The 19884-nt window shown below is 43.9% G+C and overlaps 1 long non-coding RNA gene across 2 annotated transcripts; it reads left to right on the forward strand.

The window, feature by feature from the left end:
- Window positions 1-141: 141 nt before the first annotated feature.
- On the forward strand, window positions 142-11275 carry LOC107313917. 2 transcript variants are annotated; one of them, XR_001555252.2, is made up of 5 exons: window positions 144-229; window positions 3714-3872; window positions 8501-8606; window positions 8859-8897; window positions 9373-11275. It is a non-coding gene; the product is annotated as an uncharacterized LOC107313917 (long non-coding RNA). The 2 variants fall into 2 exon arrangements; XR_004307201.1 differs by lacking the exon at window positions 3714-3872 and having other exon boundaries at window positions 142-229.
- The last annotated feature ends 8609 nt before the right edge of the window (window positions 11276-19884 follow it).

The following is a 19884-nucleotide window of genomic DNA, read 5'->3' on the forward strand; positions in this document are numbered from 1 at the left end:
CCTGAAGGCACCTTCTCAGCTCCCAGGCTCTTGGGAATGCCTCGGATCAGAGTGAAAAAAGCACGTCATGGTGCTTTTGTGATGGGAGTCTCCAAGCAAAAGAACTGAAGGAAATATGTTGGTGTGAGTAGATGGAAGATACGCAGAGATGTGCAGAGAGAAAGGCCTGAGGAGCTTACAAATGCCTGCAAGGATCAAGAGGCATCTGCTGGCTGGAGAGGGAAGCAAGGTAAAGCTGCAGAGGAAAGAAAAGAGAGATCTTAAAGGGGATTTAATGTGCATGTGAAACAGATATGAATCCCCACGCTACATCCTCTCCTGTGGAGGAGAAAAGCAGAAAATATATCTGTCCATATTCCTTAAGGTTTTAAACTAGGCTGGGGAATAAATTCCTGATTATGGAGATGGATATGCCAACAGCATGACCTTCAAATAACAGGGATAAGCTGAAAAGTTAGTTAGGTTCAGGGTTTGGATCAGGGAAACTTTAAAACAGCATGGTCTTCTAAAACAGGGGAGGAAGAAAGCAGGTCATCAGTCTGCTTTCAAAGCCTTGGTGCTCAAAGAAGTACATTCTTCTCTAATTTTGTTAACATCTCCAATTTATCATTTGGAGAGCTGAGATTTTAATCCCCCCTGGTGTTTTCAGCAGCAGCAAAGTGGCACAGCTCTATCTTGCAGGTGAAGGCTAAGATGTAATTTGGCTTGTCATTTCACCCTAAGAATGGTCTTAGTGTATCACAGAGCTCTCTATTTCTGGATATGCAGTTATGTGAAGTCAGTAACTGATCAAGGTCCCTGCCAGCACCTGGAAGTCTCCTGAGTAGGATCAAATGCTCATTTTACTTCAGTAATATCAAGCTCTCAGTGCTCTGTTGCAGTTTCTTCTTAGGAAAATTTAAATCAGTAACATGATACAGAAACTTCAATAATAAACTTATTTGTGAAAGTGGAACATTAGATTGCTATGAAAGAGCATCAGAAGCAAGAAATTTCACTGGCACAGTCCAGCTGCTCCCTTATCCCCCCAGGACACTTTGGTGTAGTTCTGTTGTGGAATGGTTGATGCTGTGACCTACCCCTGTGACCTCCTATCCAGTAGAGATCTCCAGGATGCTGGAGAGGTAGGAGGGCTGGGCACACACAACTTGGCCTCTGTCTAGTCCGAATCTGGGTATATATATATATATAACTACAGTTCATCTTACATAATGTGACCCAATATATTGCTGAGAGGTCTCTAGGACAACCTGGAGACATGGGCAACGTGATCTCCAGCTCAACAGCTCATTTAAAAGGGATGATATATCACTGAGACTCAAATTATTGAGGTGTTTGGCCGGCAAGGAGGGCTTGTGAAAGCCCCGCTGTCATGCCACAGTAAAGAGAAGGAACTCAAAGCATAAGCAAAATTCAGATAAACTGTTATGAGATTCACAAGTTTTGAAGGGTACATCAGAGAAAGCAGTGGAGATGATAGTTTTCAGACTGGATTTAGAATATTCATGCCAGCACAGAAAATAAAACAGATGTGGAACTACTGTATGTGCCTTATTTGCAACAATGGTGAAAAAAAAAGTGTTAGAATACAGCTATTTTAACAGTTAGCATAAAAAAAGTGATAGATTAATTATTAACACGTATAAAAGTCATTCAGTTAGAAGGCACAGAAGATATATCCCAGGCACATCCTACGTGACATCTCTGAAGGACTTTTTAATTACAGTGAAAGTAATGTTCAAATAGCTTTAATTTCTGCAGCTGACAGGCTATTTTATCTTCAAAACAAGTAAAGCGAAACTAGACCAGTGATGTGCACAGGAGAGCGCTCCAATTTTACAACAGCAGCCTGCTCTGGCTGGCGTGCATGCAGGCGTGCTGCATCTGCAGGGCTCAATGCAGCTCGGAGCCTTGGAAACATTTGAATATGTTGTTTTTATTGCATAACGTATTTTGGTTTACCCTTTGAAATGCAGTGATAAGACAGACCTCTGTCAAAAAAACATGTCTAATATTAAGCATTGGATGTACAGACCTGTACTGCGTGTTCCATTTTTGCATCAAGGGTTTATTGTAACGGCTTTGGTCGGACATGCCTGGAATATATGATCAAACTGTCTGCAGCCCCAATTGAAATTTATTTTCGTGTCATTCTTTTCTCTCTCCTCTCTTTCTCTCTTACTCATCTGATCATTTGAAAAGCTCTCATTTGCACATTTAAAAGTAATTTCAGGGTTTTGGTTTGTTTTTTATCCTTGTCTACGAGTTCAAGAAAACAGATCTGATTATTGCTACTTGCATTTGATGTAGGCTATAACGACAGCACTTCCAAACATTCAAAATTCATGAACCCAGCTATTCTCAACCCTAAATGATCAAATGTTAAATACAATAAATGTGAAAGCCTTCCTTTGCTTTCTGGCTTCTGAGTCTTTCAGATCAGCCCATAGTTTCATGCTTCTCTTTGTGGCTATGAGTTAAAGGCTTTCTACCACCCAGCCCAATTTGCCCTTACATTTTCAAGCACAAATGTGCGTGGCAAATAGCAGGGACACAGAAACTTGCTGAGAATTCTTGCGAGCTGCCCACAGTCTCTGAGTGGCACAGGAAAATAACCCTGTAAAACTACCATTAAATAACAGCAGATTATAAACTGTATGAAAATCCTCACATCCCAAAGCCAAACACACTAAACTCATTGTTGGAGCAGAGAAAATGTTGGCATCCTTACTGAAAAGCAGCTTTGCTGCACGGAAGAAAGAAGAAAAAGAAGGGAAAAAAAGGAAACTCGTTTCCCCACTGGATTCTTTCGTGCTTGTTGGAAAATTATGTGAGGTTGTGCCTTGCAGGTGTTACAGCTAAAGGTTCAGTAAATTAAACAAACTATCAGGTTAAAGCAAATTCATTCGGTATAAACAGGAACTGCAGAGGTTTGTTTCTGTTTCCCAAACCCAGAATGGAAGCATTAAAAAAAAACCAACACCAGCTCTCTCAGAAACCGCAAATGGAAGCACAAAATATTCTCGCATGAAACCCTGGAAATGCTGCATCCCATGGAAAGATGTGAGCACAGTGCAAGGTGGAAGAACAGGGCAGGGGGAGGGACAACGTCCCCCAACATATTCTTGCTGCTCCAAGCTGTTTTTTAGTATCAACATAATTTATGGGCACTAAGAATGAGTTTTAAAACAGTCAGACTGTCGAATCCTGAGACATTTCCACCCACTCTGTTTTCACTGCTTAAATCAAAGCCTGCCTTTGCTTAGCAGCAGTGTTATAGCAACATCTAGGAGTTCAGATCAGTGACTGTGTTAATCGCCTTTGAGCTGGCCTCCTGGCACAACAGAAAGGGTAAAATTCTCTGCAATGGAAGGATCCTGTGCCGTGGAGCTGGCCTGACAGGCACCATCCAGAACTGCAGCACAGCTGGATGCAGCAGTCTCTCAGCCCAAAACCTGAACCCCTGCAGACTGATCAGTAAAGTAATACCTGCTATTATAATCTGCAGATAAAAAAAATCTATGGGACAAGCATCTACATAGAGCACAGAACAAGGAAAGGAGCAACCTTTGCAAAACGTTAAGCAATTGCCTGGGTTTGTAACTGGTCAGTCTGACAGCTGATTCTTCTCTGGGAGGGTCAGAGCAGAGTCAAGTTTTTGTGCAGCAGGTGAAGTTATGACATAGGCTGCTTCTCTCTTCTTCCCCATACAGAAGCAGCTGTAAAAACACGAGGGTGTTTGAGAGAAGGGAGAGTGAATGGTGATGAAGGTCAGCACTGCTGCAGGAATGAGGCTTTGAGAAGGCTGTTGCAGGGAATATTTCTGTACTGTTGCGTATACCTGCACTCCCACATTTGGACAGTACAAAGAGGTAATGGCTTTAAGTTTCACCAGGGGAGGTTCTGGTTGGATATTAGGAAAAAAATATTATCAGAAAGAGTGATAAAGCATTGACACAGGCTGCCCAGGGAGGTGGTGGAGTCACTGTTCCTGGAGGTGTTCAGGAAACAGGGAGATGCAGCACTGAGGGAAGTGGTTAGTGGGCATGATGGGAATGGGCTGATGGTTGTAGTATGTGATCTTTACAGAAAGGGTAGTTAGGTACTGGAATAGGTTCCCCAGGGAGGTGGTTGAATCACCATCCCTGGTTGTGTTTAAGAGCCGTTTGGATGTAGTACTCAGGGATATGATTTAGTGCAGGGTTTTTGGAGTTAGGGTACTGGTTAGGCTGCAGTTGGACTTGAGGTCTTTTCCAAGGTCTTTTCCAACCCGGCTAATTCTATGATTCTTAGTAGTCTTCCAAAGAACAACAAGGTCTTTTCCAACATGGCTAATTCTATGATTCTATGATTCTTAGTAGTCTTTTTCGACCTAAATGATTCTATGATCCTATGATCCTATGTTTTTCCTCCCATCATCCCCTGTCTTTGCATCTCTTCCAGTTCACTGAGCCTGCCCCAAAGCACAAACCAAGGAGCCATCTTTCCTTGCCTGTTTTATAGCCTCATTTCTACCTCCACTGAAAACCATGAAAGAATGGACGTGGAGGAGAATGGGCCTCTGTAAGAGCATGAGGATGGCATACAACACAAGAAACCACATAAAGTAGCCGTCTCTTTTAATTCAGTCATCATAAATGGAGAAGGACAGCTCTAATAAAACTTTCCTACAGAGCTTATAAGCACAAGATATCACTGACATCAAGACTACTGACCTCTTCAGCTAAGCACATTCCTACTGGGATGAACCAAGTATTAAAGCCTTCTGTAAAACAGGAAGAGTCACAAAATAAAGAAGAGCCAACAGAAATGAGCTTAGACTTCTGACATAAGCTTAAAAATAAATAAATTAATTAAAAAGGGCAAGAAAGTATTTTGTTTGCAAGGGCAAGTAAGCCAGGAACTGTAAGATGGATTGCATGATGAACTGTGACAGTTGGGATATTTGTAGAACCCGTACTTGTGCTGTAACTACATTAATTAGGATAACTGTATGATGTGAGTGGGGCTCTCGGGGTTTAACCTAATCAGTGAGATATGACCTTTCTCTATAATGCTCAGAAATTAGCAATGCATCGTTTCTTCTTTTAAGATCTGCAGTATCTTCAGCCCTGCCCGATGTTTATAAAAGCAATTGCAACTGTGCAAAATAAGCAGAAGGGATGGAAAGCACTGATCAGATCAGAACTGCAGTGGAATCACTTGGCTCCAAGGCTGCAGGCAGCGACGTCAGTACAGCTGCAGAGGAGGGGAGCTTCTTTTTTTTTTTCATCTCCTTCCTAAAACCTAACAGCTTCTCAGAGCTGCTTGCACAACTTCCCAATATGTTTGCTCATCTGAGCAGTGCTATGGTGCCCAAACTGATGCACAGACACTGTTCCAATGTCTTGCCACACTCTGAGTAAGTGATTTCATCTTAATGTCTGATCTGTGTCTCCTCTCTTTTAGTTTAAAGCCATTCCTACTTGTCCTATCACTATCAGACTGCTGATATGACTAAAACCATGGAGTGGCTGGGTTTTGGGAACCAGCAAATGCCTGAGGGCTGCCTCCATGGGGAAGGGATGGGTAAAAAGTGCCTGCTCTGAGAACTGTGCCAGTAGCAGCAGCTTGGCTGAATTGTGTTTGCAAGCATTGATTTCCTTTACTCTAATACCTGTCTTGGGGGCAAAGTCAAATCTTTCCTCTCTGGCTTTGATCTTGGTACCTCAAGATGCTTTTCTGGAGGTGGGAAATGGGAGCAGAGGCAGGCAGGGATGCTGGCCCAGGAGCTGGGGAATCCAGCTTTTCCCCTGTGTTTATGCCCTACAACTCCGCACCACTTTCCTGCCTGTATCAGTTTCTGCCTCTATAAAATGTCTGTATGCAAGAAATGTAATGCAAAAAGAGTTCTTCATTATGATCCATATAAAGCCATAGAACCCGTATTTTGCTGGATATGGTGACATCTCAGTCCACTGATAACACAAGTCATCCATCTTGGCCCATCTATTTTCTGTTTTAACATTTCCTCAGGCCCTGATTTCATTCAAGGATCTTTCTTCTAAACAACAAATTATACATAAAGGCTGAAAATCTGTCAGCAAAAGATGAAAACCTTACTGACAGATCTGTAAATCGGGCCAAAACATCCTGCCTACCACAGTCATCATTAAAAGCAGTATCAGATACGGGCAGCTAACGGAGCAGGGAGGAATAGGGCTGTTTCTCTGTCCACCAGGAGATGGCAGTGAATATGCTGAGTATGGTGTTCTTTTTTTCCCCTTTATTTCGCTTGTACGTACTCCCTGAAAGATAACGGGTCCTTTGAGGACAACTGAGCCATAATGCTTTCGTTTCTGTTTAATTTTCCTTTTCCATCGCTCATATTTATAACCTCCCCATAACTCCTTTCTCTGCATAATATCTCCTTCACCCAACATCTACCATTTACTTTCTTGATATGTGTGGCTAAACCCTACAGATTGGCGTAAAGCAGCATTGCAGGAACGCTGTTTTCCCCAGAAACAGTTGGGGAAGGAAAAGCAGCGTGTGGCTCACGCGGAAGCTGGCAGGCACTATGTGTGCAGGCACGAGCTGGCTGACTTTCTGACCATTTCCTCTACCAAGAGAAATACACCCTGTTTCAAAATGGGGTTGACATTTAGGATCTAGATTTCACTTGTGATGTTCTCCGCTGGCCAGAAGACATCAGGAGACATGTTTCCTTGTCTGTATGAAGCTCACGTGCCTTTGGGCCATATAACTCACTGTGCTGCAAGCCTCCACCAAAGGACTCTGACATTTTCTGCAGTAATGCCTTCCATCAGAGGGCTTCCCAAAAGGGTACATTAACATATGAAGCCCCATAGATTTTGGGAGGGCAGAGGGAGACAGTTGCTCAAAGACAGATAGATTTCCAGACCCCAATCACTGTCTGTGCAGGCTGCTGGCAGCCCTCGAGGGGCAGAGTCCTTATTTCCCCCCTTCCCTTCCTATTTTCCAGTGGACCCTCAGGGGTTTGTTTGGTGCCTTCAGCACTTGGAGGTGACAGGGCAGATGGGGCTGTTCCATGAATTGCAAATATCCAGAGATTCAAACACCGCAGCTGAAAAGGTTTACTTTACTGTTTTGCTTTATTTATTTCATTTCATTTTTTTCCCCAGCAGTGCCATAAATTGTTTCCATGTTCCCATTTCACACAGCGCGCTGAGAACTTTCTCAGGGACACCTGAAATGCCCCAGTTTTTCATTGCTCCTATCAAAACATTTTTTCTAAATAATTACAGAGTGTTAAAAATGGATTGCTGTACCCAGGGGAATTTGCTCTTTGTTTGCCAGGAACAAATAGGCCAAGAGAATGAGTGCTCAGCATCACGAGTGGTGTTTGAAGGAAAGAGCAAAGTCAAAAGCATGTAGGCACCACCAGAGATGCTCTGCTTTCAAAGTGAATTTTTATTACACGCAGTCAAGGTTGCATAAGAAACGCCTGCATGTTGTGCTCCTTGAGCTGGGAGCAAGGAGGAATCTCCTCCTGTGGGAGTGATGCATGTGATTCTTTTGACTCGGAGGAATTTATATGTAGATATATATTTATGTATTTATATATATCTGTAAGTGACCTCTTCAAAACTATTTCTTTGCATCTTAAGATGATGCTTCTAAACTGGTGCTGGGTTTTGATTACATCAGTCACCTTCATAGCAGTTTGCACTTCAATAACATTACCGTGCTTCCTCTGAGGATCCCTGAGCCCTGAGCAAACACAAACCTAGAAATGCTCAAAGCATCCTGCTGCCATCAGTATCTCTGCAAATTGCTTTTCACTTTTAGGGCATCCTTCCTGAGGTATGTGTGCCTTAAATATCTATTCCTGTAGCAGTAAGAGGGCAGGTGGGCTCAGCACACCTTGTTGAACTAAAACCATGCCCCCCTCTGCACCTTTTATGCCCCTGTGGAAGATCCAACACATGCTGACTCCCTGTGTGGCCAGTGGGCTGGTGTGCAACTCTATGGGGACGGCATCCTCCAGCCCTCCACCCATGCTTGTATTTCTTTCATTAATCCTTTCTGAATGCCTGATATTCACATTAAGGGGCTTCTGAAACCTCTGTGTACACATTAATCAATATGTAGCATGCATGTGTACACACACCAAGACACTAGGGATGACTGCTTTTTACCATTACCATCTTTCTCCCCCTTGCTAATCTGTCTGGTTGTTACTTCCACTTGCTGTGTCTTGCCTTAAATTAAACTGTAAGCCCTTCCTTGTGGGAGATGCCTTTTGTTGTGGGCTGTCAGGAAGGGTTTTGCAGAGAATCCGGAGCACCAGGCAGGGCTCTCCAGGCACCACTGAAATAATAATGAAGTAGTTTCACCAAGGTGGGACTGGAAAGCAGCGCCGGCTGGGTCTGAATTCTGCTTGTCCCTGAAAATTGCGTAGGTAATAAGATAGCTGCTTTAAAATTGCTTGGGGTATCCCACAGGATTCTGTTCTGACTCTGATTTCCATTCCCAGCACATGTGCTGCCATTTGGCCAGCACCATCCACCCGTGCGAGCTAATTTAAGGTTGCTAAACAGAAGACACAGAACATACATCTTTTATATTTGATCTCGACACTGGTAAGTTCTCTGACTGATGGTTAATCTTAACTTGTAATAGGATTTGTCCACACTCCCCCAAGTGCAGAACCTTGGTCTGCTATTAATTTCTGTGCTCCAGCTTCCTATCACTTGGAGTGATACAGGGTTTTGTGGTTGATGTGGGTTTGATGTAGGCACTGATTAGATATTTTGAAAAGTTTATCCAAGGTTTCAATAGTGCATTAGTATGCTAATATGGAATTTGGGCCATGTTGCTATTTTCTTGTGCAGGTCAGCAAGCAGACACAAGCCAGGCAGTTGCAGCCCCAGGTTGGTGAGGTCTATCCCTTCCCACCTCTCCTCTGTACTCTGCTTTGGTCAAAGGGTAAGGTGCCAGGGGTGGTCAGGTTTAGGCACTAACTTGTTTTCATGGCAGTTCTCCAGGGCTGAACTCCTGTTGTACATTAACTAACCTGCACTATGGAAGAAAGGTCACGTATGCAACTTAAAAGCAATACACACACAAGAAACCACCAGGTCATCTGTGCTATGTGTTTGAGAGCCAGGCTGACCCACTTTTCTGCCTAAGTGTATTTCTGTGCAAGGCAGGGTCACCCCACGGAGGGAGATGTTTGTTCCAATGATGGCATTGCTCTACATGCAGGAGATGTATTAGCAAGGTCCACGTTACAGGGCCTGGATCCCACTGTCCTCTGATCCTTTGCAAATTTACTGTGAAGGCAGTTAATCACAAATTTAGTGTTGTTTGGTTTGGTTTAGTGTGACATTCAGGATTCCTTTACAGGCAACTGTGCAGAGCAGGGAAATCTATGTGAAGTGCTTCCTACCGGAGTCACCATCTGGCCAATATTCATCTTGTTTAGTGAAATACCAAGATATCCATAGAACGCAGGTGTTAATGCAGATCATAAGGCACAAGTGACCGCAGTAATAAACCAACATGCAATGAAATGTAATTAATGCACCTGGTGCTTGGGTTTGAAAAGAATTTCCGTGCCTTTTTATTTTCCCTGCACACCGATGTGAATTTTAATAGTTGGAACTTCAATCATCGCTTCCAAACAAGCCTTTAATCATATTAATTCCCTCAAAAAGTGAACTATAATGTTTGTGAGTAAATAGTATTTCATAATTTAATCAGGAGGGGAAAAAGTGGAAGCGCACATGAAACTGTGTGCTGCTTAGTTGCATTTTTGCGGCATGAAAAAGACTATTGTCTTGTTTCTGCTGATCTGGTTCTACCACTGGCAAAAGTTTGCTTTGTATCATGTAATTCTGGCTAGTTGGCTCCAAGGGCTTTAGAATCAACTGGAAAAAGTGAAAAGATATAAGGTTGGGGAAAAAAAAGAGTGATTAAGCTTTCTATCACTGGGTTTCAGAGCGTGCTTTTCATTTCACCCCTAACCTGCACAAACCAGGAGCACCCAAACAGAAATGGACCGGTAGAGGTTTTTTTGCAGGTGTTTGTGGGTTCCAGGGAATCACATTTTCTTTTCAAACGTCCTTTAACAGCTGAGATTTCACCTGACCTGGTTAGTCAGCTGACAAATCACAGGCAGACAGGACATGTGCAAGGGAAAGGGAGAGGTCACCAAGTCAAAGCCAAGGGTCACGGGTGATTTTTGTTTGGATGGGTATTTCTCAGGGGTGGTCTTAAGGGTGCGAGGACCATAAATCTGCAGGAGCATGCTCACAGGCTGACAGACAGGGATGGTCCTGTCAAGTGACTCCCAGCTGTGCGCTAACTGTTTAATAAGGACTCGGGGAGTGGTCAGCTCCCCAGAGAGGTGTCTGCTTCCGACACTGCTATTGCTCGATCTCTGTCCCCCACCTCGATGCAGATTAGTGCGCTTTGCCACTAGCAGCACTAAGTCACCATGAAGGTGCTGCTGACAGACCAGGAGCACAGGCTGTGGCCCCTTGCTGTCACAGGGCAAGGGCCAGCCAGCACTGGCCACACACAGTGGGTGCCACTTTGACCACCTGAGTGATTTGGTGGATGCTCACAGCCCCCAAAGCAAACCCTCCCTAAGTGGGCTGGGAGCTGTGGATGCGATGAGCAAGTCGCAAGGCTTTTATGATCTTCAACATGTCTGCGTGCCCTTGTGCCTCATCCTGTCATCCTTCTGAAAGATGTGTTTCTACTCATGTCCCCACTCACACAGCTGGCAGCCCTGCCCTCTCCTTGTCCCCCGTTGCCACAACAGGAGGATTGCATGTGAATGGCCATGGGCTCCTTCACTGACTTTACAGGAGCAACCATGTCCCTCACCAATGATGATCAAATTACCAATCCCATTTTCACTTCTTGGCCAAAGCCATCTTTTGAGCGCAGTTCCATAGAGGTGAGAGGTTAATGTATTAAGCTGTCTGCTTCAATTAATCCCTAACTCCTCGGCAGATTTACAAACTGTTGGAAGATTTTAGATTATATCTGATTTATGAGACACTCTTTCTAAGTTCAGATCCCCATTGCAGCTGGCCACCATATAGGGCAATAAAAATGATTACTAGGTAGATTTATGGTCAGGGTGGAAATTTTCATTTCCAAAATAATGCCCAGCTGTCTGTTCTGAACTGGTCACAGTGTGTGAATACCACAGTAAACCTACCCCATACAAACTAAGATGCCTCAGAATAAGGAAGGCCGAAGTATCAGGGCTGGACTACAACATCAATCCCTCCAAAATCCCATCAGACACAATTTTTCCACATGAAATGCCTGGTTTCAGAGCCACAGTGTTGGACCACAGATACCATGGGGGTGAGGACTCATTTTCAGCCATGATCCTAATCCCATGCCCAGTATCTGAGATGTCAAGCCACAAGATCACTCTATTTCTTACATGCTTCAGAGAAGAAATCATTTTTTTCTTGAGTGTAGGCTTGACAAATGGAGGCAAAGAAATACTTCCACTAAAGCAGCAATACAATCTGTTGAAAACAGTGCAGGTGCATTTGTGACCCACAGTAAAAACAGCACGCCCATGCCCTGGGAGTGATTTACATTCTTCTGAAGAGCTTTGCAGTGAATTCTGGATGCAAGAAGGCATCTGGTCAAGGGGATACATTAGCAGCTATGGGAACAGGTACCTTCAGAAAGGTACATACTGTGTCCATCTGAAAGGAAACCTGAAGCCTCAGGTAGGCTGAGGTTTTTGCAATTGCCTCTTAGTGCACTGAAGCACCTTCTGGTGCCCTGAGAAGGGCTGGGATCGGGCAGAGTGTATCTCTCAGGCCTGAGGATAAGAGCAGGTGAATCTTTCTTCCCCAGTCAGTCTGTCTGCTCAGCTAACAGGAGGAGCTGGGCAGTGGGCAATGAGCTGGCACCCAGTCAGTACAGTGAGCTCATGAAGCTCCCTGTGATCCCATGACCAAGAAGGCAATTTGCCAATAAAACCTCAATCTCCAAGACATTTTGGTTGGTATGAAGCCTTTTTCCTGTCTGTCAAACACCCCACACCAATCACTCCCAGTGCTCATGATTCACAGCGGCTCATCCAGGTACTTCAAGCTCCCTATCAGACGCTTCATTTTATTTACAGCAGACCCAAACCTTCACGCAGAAATATTGCATTACTTCAGAGGTTTGGAGGAGGGAGGATGAGGAGCAGAAAGGAGAAATTGCCAGCATCCCAGCACCATCAATTGATGTCAGCCCTGCCCAGGGAATAGCGCGTATCTGTTAATTGCCGCTGCAGATCCAGCAGATGGTGCGTAAGACGTTGTATTTAATGGAGCCCCTCAAAAAGAGTGGCATCTGTTTGTTTAATTTCTTGGCAACGGAACGACAGATTTAAAAAAACAAACAAACCAAATTGGACATTTAGAGATGGACGTCTCCCCCAACAGATTATACATGTTTTAAGATAAATAGGTCAAAGGAAGGAAAATATCTATTGACACATTTGAGAGTTAAGCCAAAACTTTCAGACATGGGCTCTTTTAAAGACTGGATTTTCAACATACGGCACTGAAACTCCTTAAAGAGGCTTCTAAATAAAACGTTGACAGTCTCCTTTTGACTGTGAATTTGTCTGAGGGTTTGCGGGGCTGTTACAAACACTGATTCAAAAACTAATTCATTCTGCTTGTCTCCCTCGCGCAGACCCTGAGGTTAAAATATGATCTCTGTATACCAGACACTTTATTTAATCAGGTGCATCTCCTACATTTAAAATCAGCACGAGGAAACAAGGCAGTAAGCGTCCTCTGTTTAACAGCTGGGAGAAGCACCTCAGAGGAGGATGCCATGGCTCCAGTATTAACAAAACTCTCCATAGCCCTGGAAATTCATTGCAGCAGAAATTGCCACAGCAGAGTAAGCCACAAATCCAAACTGTATTGCCTCTAACCATGGCCAAGCATGGATGCTATGCAGAAGGATGTAAATCCAGTCCCGGGCCTTGTTTGCAGTGCTGCACTGAGAGGAACTCTCTTGCAGCCCCTTTTTGAGCATGAGGGAAAGAGACGCTGTGAATATCTCCTCCCTGCGTAACTCTTGGGGATTTATTTTGCATCATTTGTTGGATTTTAGGCATGCATTTTATTTTCCCTGTGTTACAGCAGGTTATGACAGGATGCTCAGGCATGAGAAGCAATTGGCCTCTCTGTTCCCAGCTCCTTGTTCGGAGCCACTGCTCACTCCCTCCTACAAACTGTCTGCCACATTCATTGCTGCAGGTGATGCAGGGCCCATCTGTCAGTGCCAGGGGGATTTTCTTTCAGACATTTTGCTGGATCACAGCTGCACGAGGGTGCTTGGGCACGTGGGCTCTTGGATGTGCTTGCTGGGATGGGATTGCACGTTGGCAGGGGACACAAGGAGCTGCAGGCAATGGGCAGAGCCTACAGCTGCTGATGCTGCTCGAGTGTGCGGTAGTTTTGCTGAGGGCTGTGTGCTGAAGTTGGGGGTTTTTGATTCTCAGAGCTGATTCATTGCAAGCAGCAGAGGCGCATGTGTGGCAGCACCAGATCTGTGCAGCCCTCAGCACCACTCGCTCAGGTGTACGGAGCCAAAAAAGGACAAAGTCTTTTGTCTCTTATTTCTCATGGAGAGAGAGGACGAATAGTTTGCTACAGCTATTTCGAGGTGCAGCTGTGAGCTGTGCTTTTCTCTTGCCAAGCCTCACAGCACGTTTACAGAGGACAGTGCTGGGCACACAGCCCTTGTGATGCCCTCAGGGCCAGCTTATGGGGAAAAATTGCTTCGTGTTTTTGATCAGGTGGTCTGCTCTGATCTGAACCACCCCTGCTTTATGAGCCCCCAGCTCTGCCCTTTGGCTTCCACGGGGTGAAGCTGAATGAAAAGGTTCTGCTCTCACATGCACAGATCAGTACTGCCAGTGCTGGTGACCTTGGCCATGAGGAAGGAGACCTTCGCTCTGAGTTTCTCTGAGCAGGAGGAGCGCCACATAACATGTCACACTGAACCCACGTGCTGTTATGTACTGGCACTACATCCCCTCCTCTGTCCCCAGAAGCCCTGGTGAGTGTTCAGCCTGTCCAGGGCACATGAGTGAGGAAGTAAAAGGGAAATAGCAGCACAATAAACCCCTGTTAATACTTTAACCTGGTGATTGCACCCTTTAGGGAGGCATATATCTAAATATAGTACCAGGCTGTATTCCAATCAGCATTTTTATGGCTCTTTATTGAGGATAGCCCAGATATATCTTTATTTATTTATTTTTACCATTTGTGGTATGGCTTTGAGAAAATTACAGCTGTTGAAAGGGCTGAGCTGCTGACCTAGTGATCTACCTATAATATCGTGTCAGTTATGATCGTGTGATTTTGCCTCTGTTTCCTTACCATCCCCCGTGCACAGGTAAAAGGTAGATAAAAGCAACATCTATTTTTTTCCATACACACAGAGCCAAGAACAAGAGCTACTCAACCTTACTATTTTGTCACCTCATATATCAACAAAAGCTCAAAAGAAGAATCATAGAATAGCGTGTTGGAATAGCATGTTAGAGTATTGTGTTGGAAGGGACATTAAAGGTCATTGAGTACCAACCCCCTGCTGCAGGCAGGGTTACCACCCACCAGATCAGGCTGCCCAGAGCCCCATCCAGCCCAGCCTGGAACACCAGAAGAGTTTTTTTTTTCTGATTAAAATGCTAATCAAGTGAACAGAAGGTTTTCTATGTAATAGGACGTTGCATAAGGCCTTTTTCTTTCTAGCTTGCTCTGAGTAACACCTGAATAAATTGTTCTTTTTTTAAAGGGTTTTTGGTTAGAAGCTGTGCTAGGCTGACACTTCCCCATACACGCAGCTTTCACAAACGAGGTCAGGACCGTCTTGATCAAACAGAGCCACTCCTCTGACAAGAAAAGCATCCTGGAGTGAATCAGGATGTACGGAACAGACCCAATTCCATTAGAACTAAAATAAGAATAAAAAGAGCTCAGGAGAGAGGATTTGAATGCCTCTCATGGCTCCCACTGCATATCACATGACTGGCCTATAAAGGCTGGACTGGAAAAGTCTACTACTCTACCAGCTTGCAAAATGGAAAATTAAAAAAAAAACAAAAAACAACAAAAACCATGATTCTATAACATTTTTAATTAAAAGATAAGGAAATGTTCCTCCTAAATACTCCCACCTGGCATTTACTTAAGACATTTCTGCTGAAGATGTGAAAGAAACACCGTTTTAAAGACTGTTATCTCTGCTTGCCCAGTAAGGCTGTGCCAGATCGAAGCAGGCAGAGCAGGGCTCTGCTGGGAGCTCCTGTTGTCCGCAGCTGCCTGGGAGCACCAGCTTCCCCCCTGGTTATTTCTGTGATTGCATAAAAGCATTTCATAATGAAAATTCTTCCGTTACCCTTCATTTTATGTGCACAAAGAATACAGCCATCGGAATCTGCATTTTAACACTGTAAGCTGACCAGCGAGTTTGGAAGCACACAGGCTGAGATAGCAAACAGTACATCAAAAGCCCCCCAAAAACAGAAGTTTCACCTGACAGGCTGTCTAAGAGCTCTATTTTCCTGTTCAGGCTTCCTTCTATTTTCTATCTTAGCTTCTAACTGTGGGATCTCTGGCTGCAGTGTGAGAGATGCAGAATGAAACTTGTAGGCACAGGTGAGGCAGGAAGGGTCTGATGTGATCGTGGGCCCACAGCATCTACAACAGTAGAGGAAAATCAGTGTGATGCCTGACATGAGACTGTATTTGTTATGGCTAACAGTGACAATCCTTTCAATCCTTTTATGAAATATGTTTTTATTGCACTTGAAATAGAGAGAAGTTGGTGTATGAAAACCAAAGTACTGCAGGCCTCAAAAGATAACAGAAGTTTATGGCACTATAAAGGCTTTCAGCATATGCGAATGCTTATTTTATCTGAACACATTAGCATAGTTATTAGTCATTCTCAATGATTAAATTTCCCTCTCATCCACCTAATATGCATTATAAATGAATGTACTAAAGAGCAGCGTGCTTTGTTGACAAAGCACTGACTTGACAGGCAGGGGACAGCAATTTTTTCTAGGGTTGATTTTGACCTTTCGAGTTGGCCTGGGCTGGTTGCTTTGCCTTGAAATGCCTCAGCACCTCAGGCTGCCCAATAACGTTGAGGTCTTAACCAAACGCATTGATGTCCAATCAGTAATCAATATTGTTATGAATCAATATCAATCGATATCTTACCAGTGTTTTTTCTTTGTTTTATAGCTTTTCTCTAACAACATCCAAGTTTTAATGCATTTTCATAGGAATCCCTGCTAATAATGCTTTAAGAACAGAGAGATATTATCAAGCTGTAGCTGTCAATGTCCTTTGGTATCGATGGAGTGACAGTAATTCATAGCAGCTTGAAAGCTGCTGCTCTCAAACCTGGGGCATAAGTGTGACTCTTTTTAACTCTTTTTTCCTTTTTTTCCTTTTTTCCCAGTAAAGGACAGAGAGATGCTGCCTGCAGCAGTGGTAGCTCCTCACTTAGGATGAGCCTCCTCTTAGGACTTAGGATGCTGCCTCCTCCTTCTGATGTCTGTCCACCTATTTGTTCTTCAGCTGTGATGTCCAAAAAACTGTTCCGCTGTGTACAGCAGCAATTAAAGCTCTTTTTGTCCTTGGTAGATCTTGATAGTAAGATTAAAAGAACAGTGTGGTAGTTTGCTGAAATAGGGTGGAGTTGGTCACAACAAGAACTTGAATTTGCCTGAGGGTCAACGGTGTAGAAAGAAAGGAAAAACAAACAAACCCATCTTGGTGGGTGATTGTGTAAGAATCACCTCTGATTTAGTCATATTTACGTGAAGGTTGGACCCAGTGAAGTAATGCCCCAGGACTTCTTTAGGCATTGAACAGAGATTTGTGTTTTACTGAGATAAAGCAGGATGTCATCTGCTAAAAAAGCAATTTATGTTCTTTGTCATGGATTGTGATGCCCTGAATCTCTGGAGACTTTCTGATAGCTATTGCTAGCGGTTCAGTGGACAGAGCAATCAGAGGAGGTGACAAAGGACACACTCGCCTTCTGCCTCTCTAAGGAAAAAGTCATTCAAATAAAGGAGTCTCGGAGAGTCATTCAAATAAATGAATGCACACCCTCTAGCTTTCTGCGGGCTTAATGAACCTTATTCACCAGAAGCAGAGCCTTGTTGTCAAGCCTCTGTCTTTGACAGAAGAAGGAGAATGTCAAAAGAGGTTGGTCCGTCATATTTATATTCTCCGAAGGAACCAAAAGGCAATTTTCTGCCCTTCCCTTGGATTTGGGAAAGCGAGGGCTCCCACAGTGCTCTGCTGGCCCAGGCTTCAGTTTTCTTCCTCTGATTCTGTTCTGATTTCAAACAAACATTTGCTTCTCTGCTGGCAAATGAATTTCACGCAGTCCTGAGGCAATGGTGGTTTTAGGAGAGCTTCTTTGCTTCCTCCAAGCATCTGTACTTTGTATTTTGTGCGAGGACAGCAGCTTTGCAGCACAAAAACACTGCAAGTGCTGGTAAGATCCAAAAGCATCTCAATCACTACGTGCATATGCAGCCATATCACATATTTTTGTGTGTTCATTCCTCTCTGTGGGATAAGAGACAGAGTTTGTCTACCAGTGGAAGCAAAATGGCCGCTCACTGCATGTATTTGATGCACCGCCCCTTGCCATGATGTGCAGTCACGTGCTCACATATAACAGTGAGAAACGAATAGGAAAGTGTTAAATTTGATAATATTTACCTCGTTCATTTCTCAAGAACAAGAGAGAAACTACCGATGTGTTGAGAAATGTGGTCCTTTCATAGCTGACCAGAACCGTCCATTGTGGGAATAACTGAAATCTGGTACTCAGATCCAGTTGGGTACAACTTTATAATGGGGCATTTATTCTCCAGCAGAGCGGACTGCTGAAGGCCTTGAAGTTTTGAAGAAATGCCAATTAACCAAAGTTCTGTCTTCTTTTATTTTTAGCTCTGGTTTGGGGATTTCATGGAAATCATTGAGTTTCCTACTCCTGGACCAGAAGTCTTACATATGCAGGCTTAAAAGGAAGAGATTATTAAATATCTCACTATTTAATATCTAGATAATTTTGTCCTATAAAATCCTATGCAGCAAGTAATTTAAATGGGCATCCTATTTACGGCACACAAAACTGCTCGCTACCATCTGCTTTGCCGCTTTAATAGATGGAGTGTTAACTGCGTGTTGCATGAAATTCATTGCGACTGGGTTAATTAAATGGCCGTGCTTCACTTCCTGCACTCTGGCAATAAGATGACAACCTCATCTGAATTTATTAACCCTTGCCACTTTCCATACTGTTGTCACCCATTCCACCACCTTTGGTCAACAAAAATGAAATAAATCACAGTAACAGGAGACACGACCATATTGGCTAACAAAATAGATATTGATTGGGATCTTCCAAAGCAAATATGCCAATCTAGTCTGATTTTATTTTCACAAAGGTCGCTGAAATCTGTTGGAGTATTAGTAATGGAAGTAAATGATGATGTAGTAGATTATTGGAGAAAGTCCCCAAATCTAATCTTTGCCGCTAAACAACCTAAATGAAGGCTTTACCGTGGAAAGCAGGAGAGGCCCTTGAAGTCCTCAGGTTTCTGCTCTAGGAAGCAGCCACTGAGCAATGCTCTGCAGTGCTGTTCCCAGACACAGCTCCTCTGTCCCATACAGCCCTTTAGGTCACATTGCTCCAGACACTGACTGTGAGGGCATCTTTATGTGGTTTGGTGGGGAAAGTCATGTGGCTACACCCTTCTGTGCTTCAAAGCACTGGGATGGGATCCAGTGCTGGTTCAGAAGTTCATCTACGCCAAACTGGTTCAACCTGTCTCTGTATCATCATGCCAGCATTGGGCTTTGCCTTCCAGGAAAGTAGATATGATATATATGTGTTTTTAAGCACACTTGGAAAGATTTTATTTGCACTGAGGGTTGTAGTTAAAAATACATTCATTCAATTTATAGCCGTATATACAAGGCAAGGGTCTTTTTCCAACCATCCCAGTAGCCAAGAGGCCATTGAACTTCTCTGTTCTGTCTGATACCCAGTATCTGTATCTGATGCAGCAGCCACCCAATGAAACAGCAGACCCAAAACAAGTTGCCTTGTGCTGTCCGAACAGATCAACTCATTCATTTTGAAACACTGCAAATACGAGCCCAGTGCCAACCAGGTTTACCAGTGCTCAGGCCTGGGTACATTCAGCTCCTGAGCTTCCAGAGCAGACTGGGAGAGGAGTGAAGCTACGGCACACAGAGGATGGATGGATGGAGTTTCTCAAAGTTGATGATCTCAACAGATGTGACGAACCCATGCTCTGCCCATGCAGCCATGCCACACAGCATTTGGGTGGTGGCAAACACGCGGCATGTTCTCATATGGAATGGGCAAGTAACAGAGCTGGTGTCACATTAACCCAGACTTAACCTTTAATGGAGGAATTTGCAGCCCACAAGCCAGTTTGAAGCTGATGTAAGGCTTATTTTGTGAGGGTATGTAAGAAGTGACCTGAACAGGGTTCGTGTGATTCTTCTGCATGAGAGAGGAGCTGTATTCGTGATGATGGCTTTCTCACATCACTCTGAAGTACAGACTAAATGTCACATCTGACTCATCCGCAGGCGCGTTCTGTTGGTTATGGCAGATAATGCACATCTCTCCCAGTGAAACGTGAACATCCCTGTGCATTTTCAAAGCCAAGCACTGAAATATTTTCCATCTCAGGGACAAGCTGTCACTTTGAAGGGCACAGCAGCACAACCTCACCCGATGCGGGTGGGGGCACTCTGCTCTTATTGAAATGCCTTCTGCAACAGCTCA

This window comes from Coturnix japonica, chromosome 4 (assembly GCF_001577835.2).
Source record: "Coturnix japonica isolate 7356 chromosome 4, Coturnix japonica 2.1, whole genome shotgun sequence".
Taxonomy (NCBI): Eukaryota; Metazoa; Chordata; class Aves; order Galliformes; family Phasianidae; genus Coturnix; species Coturnix japonica.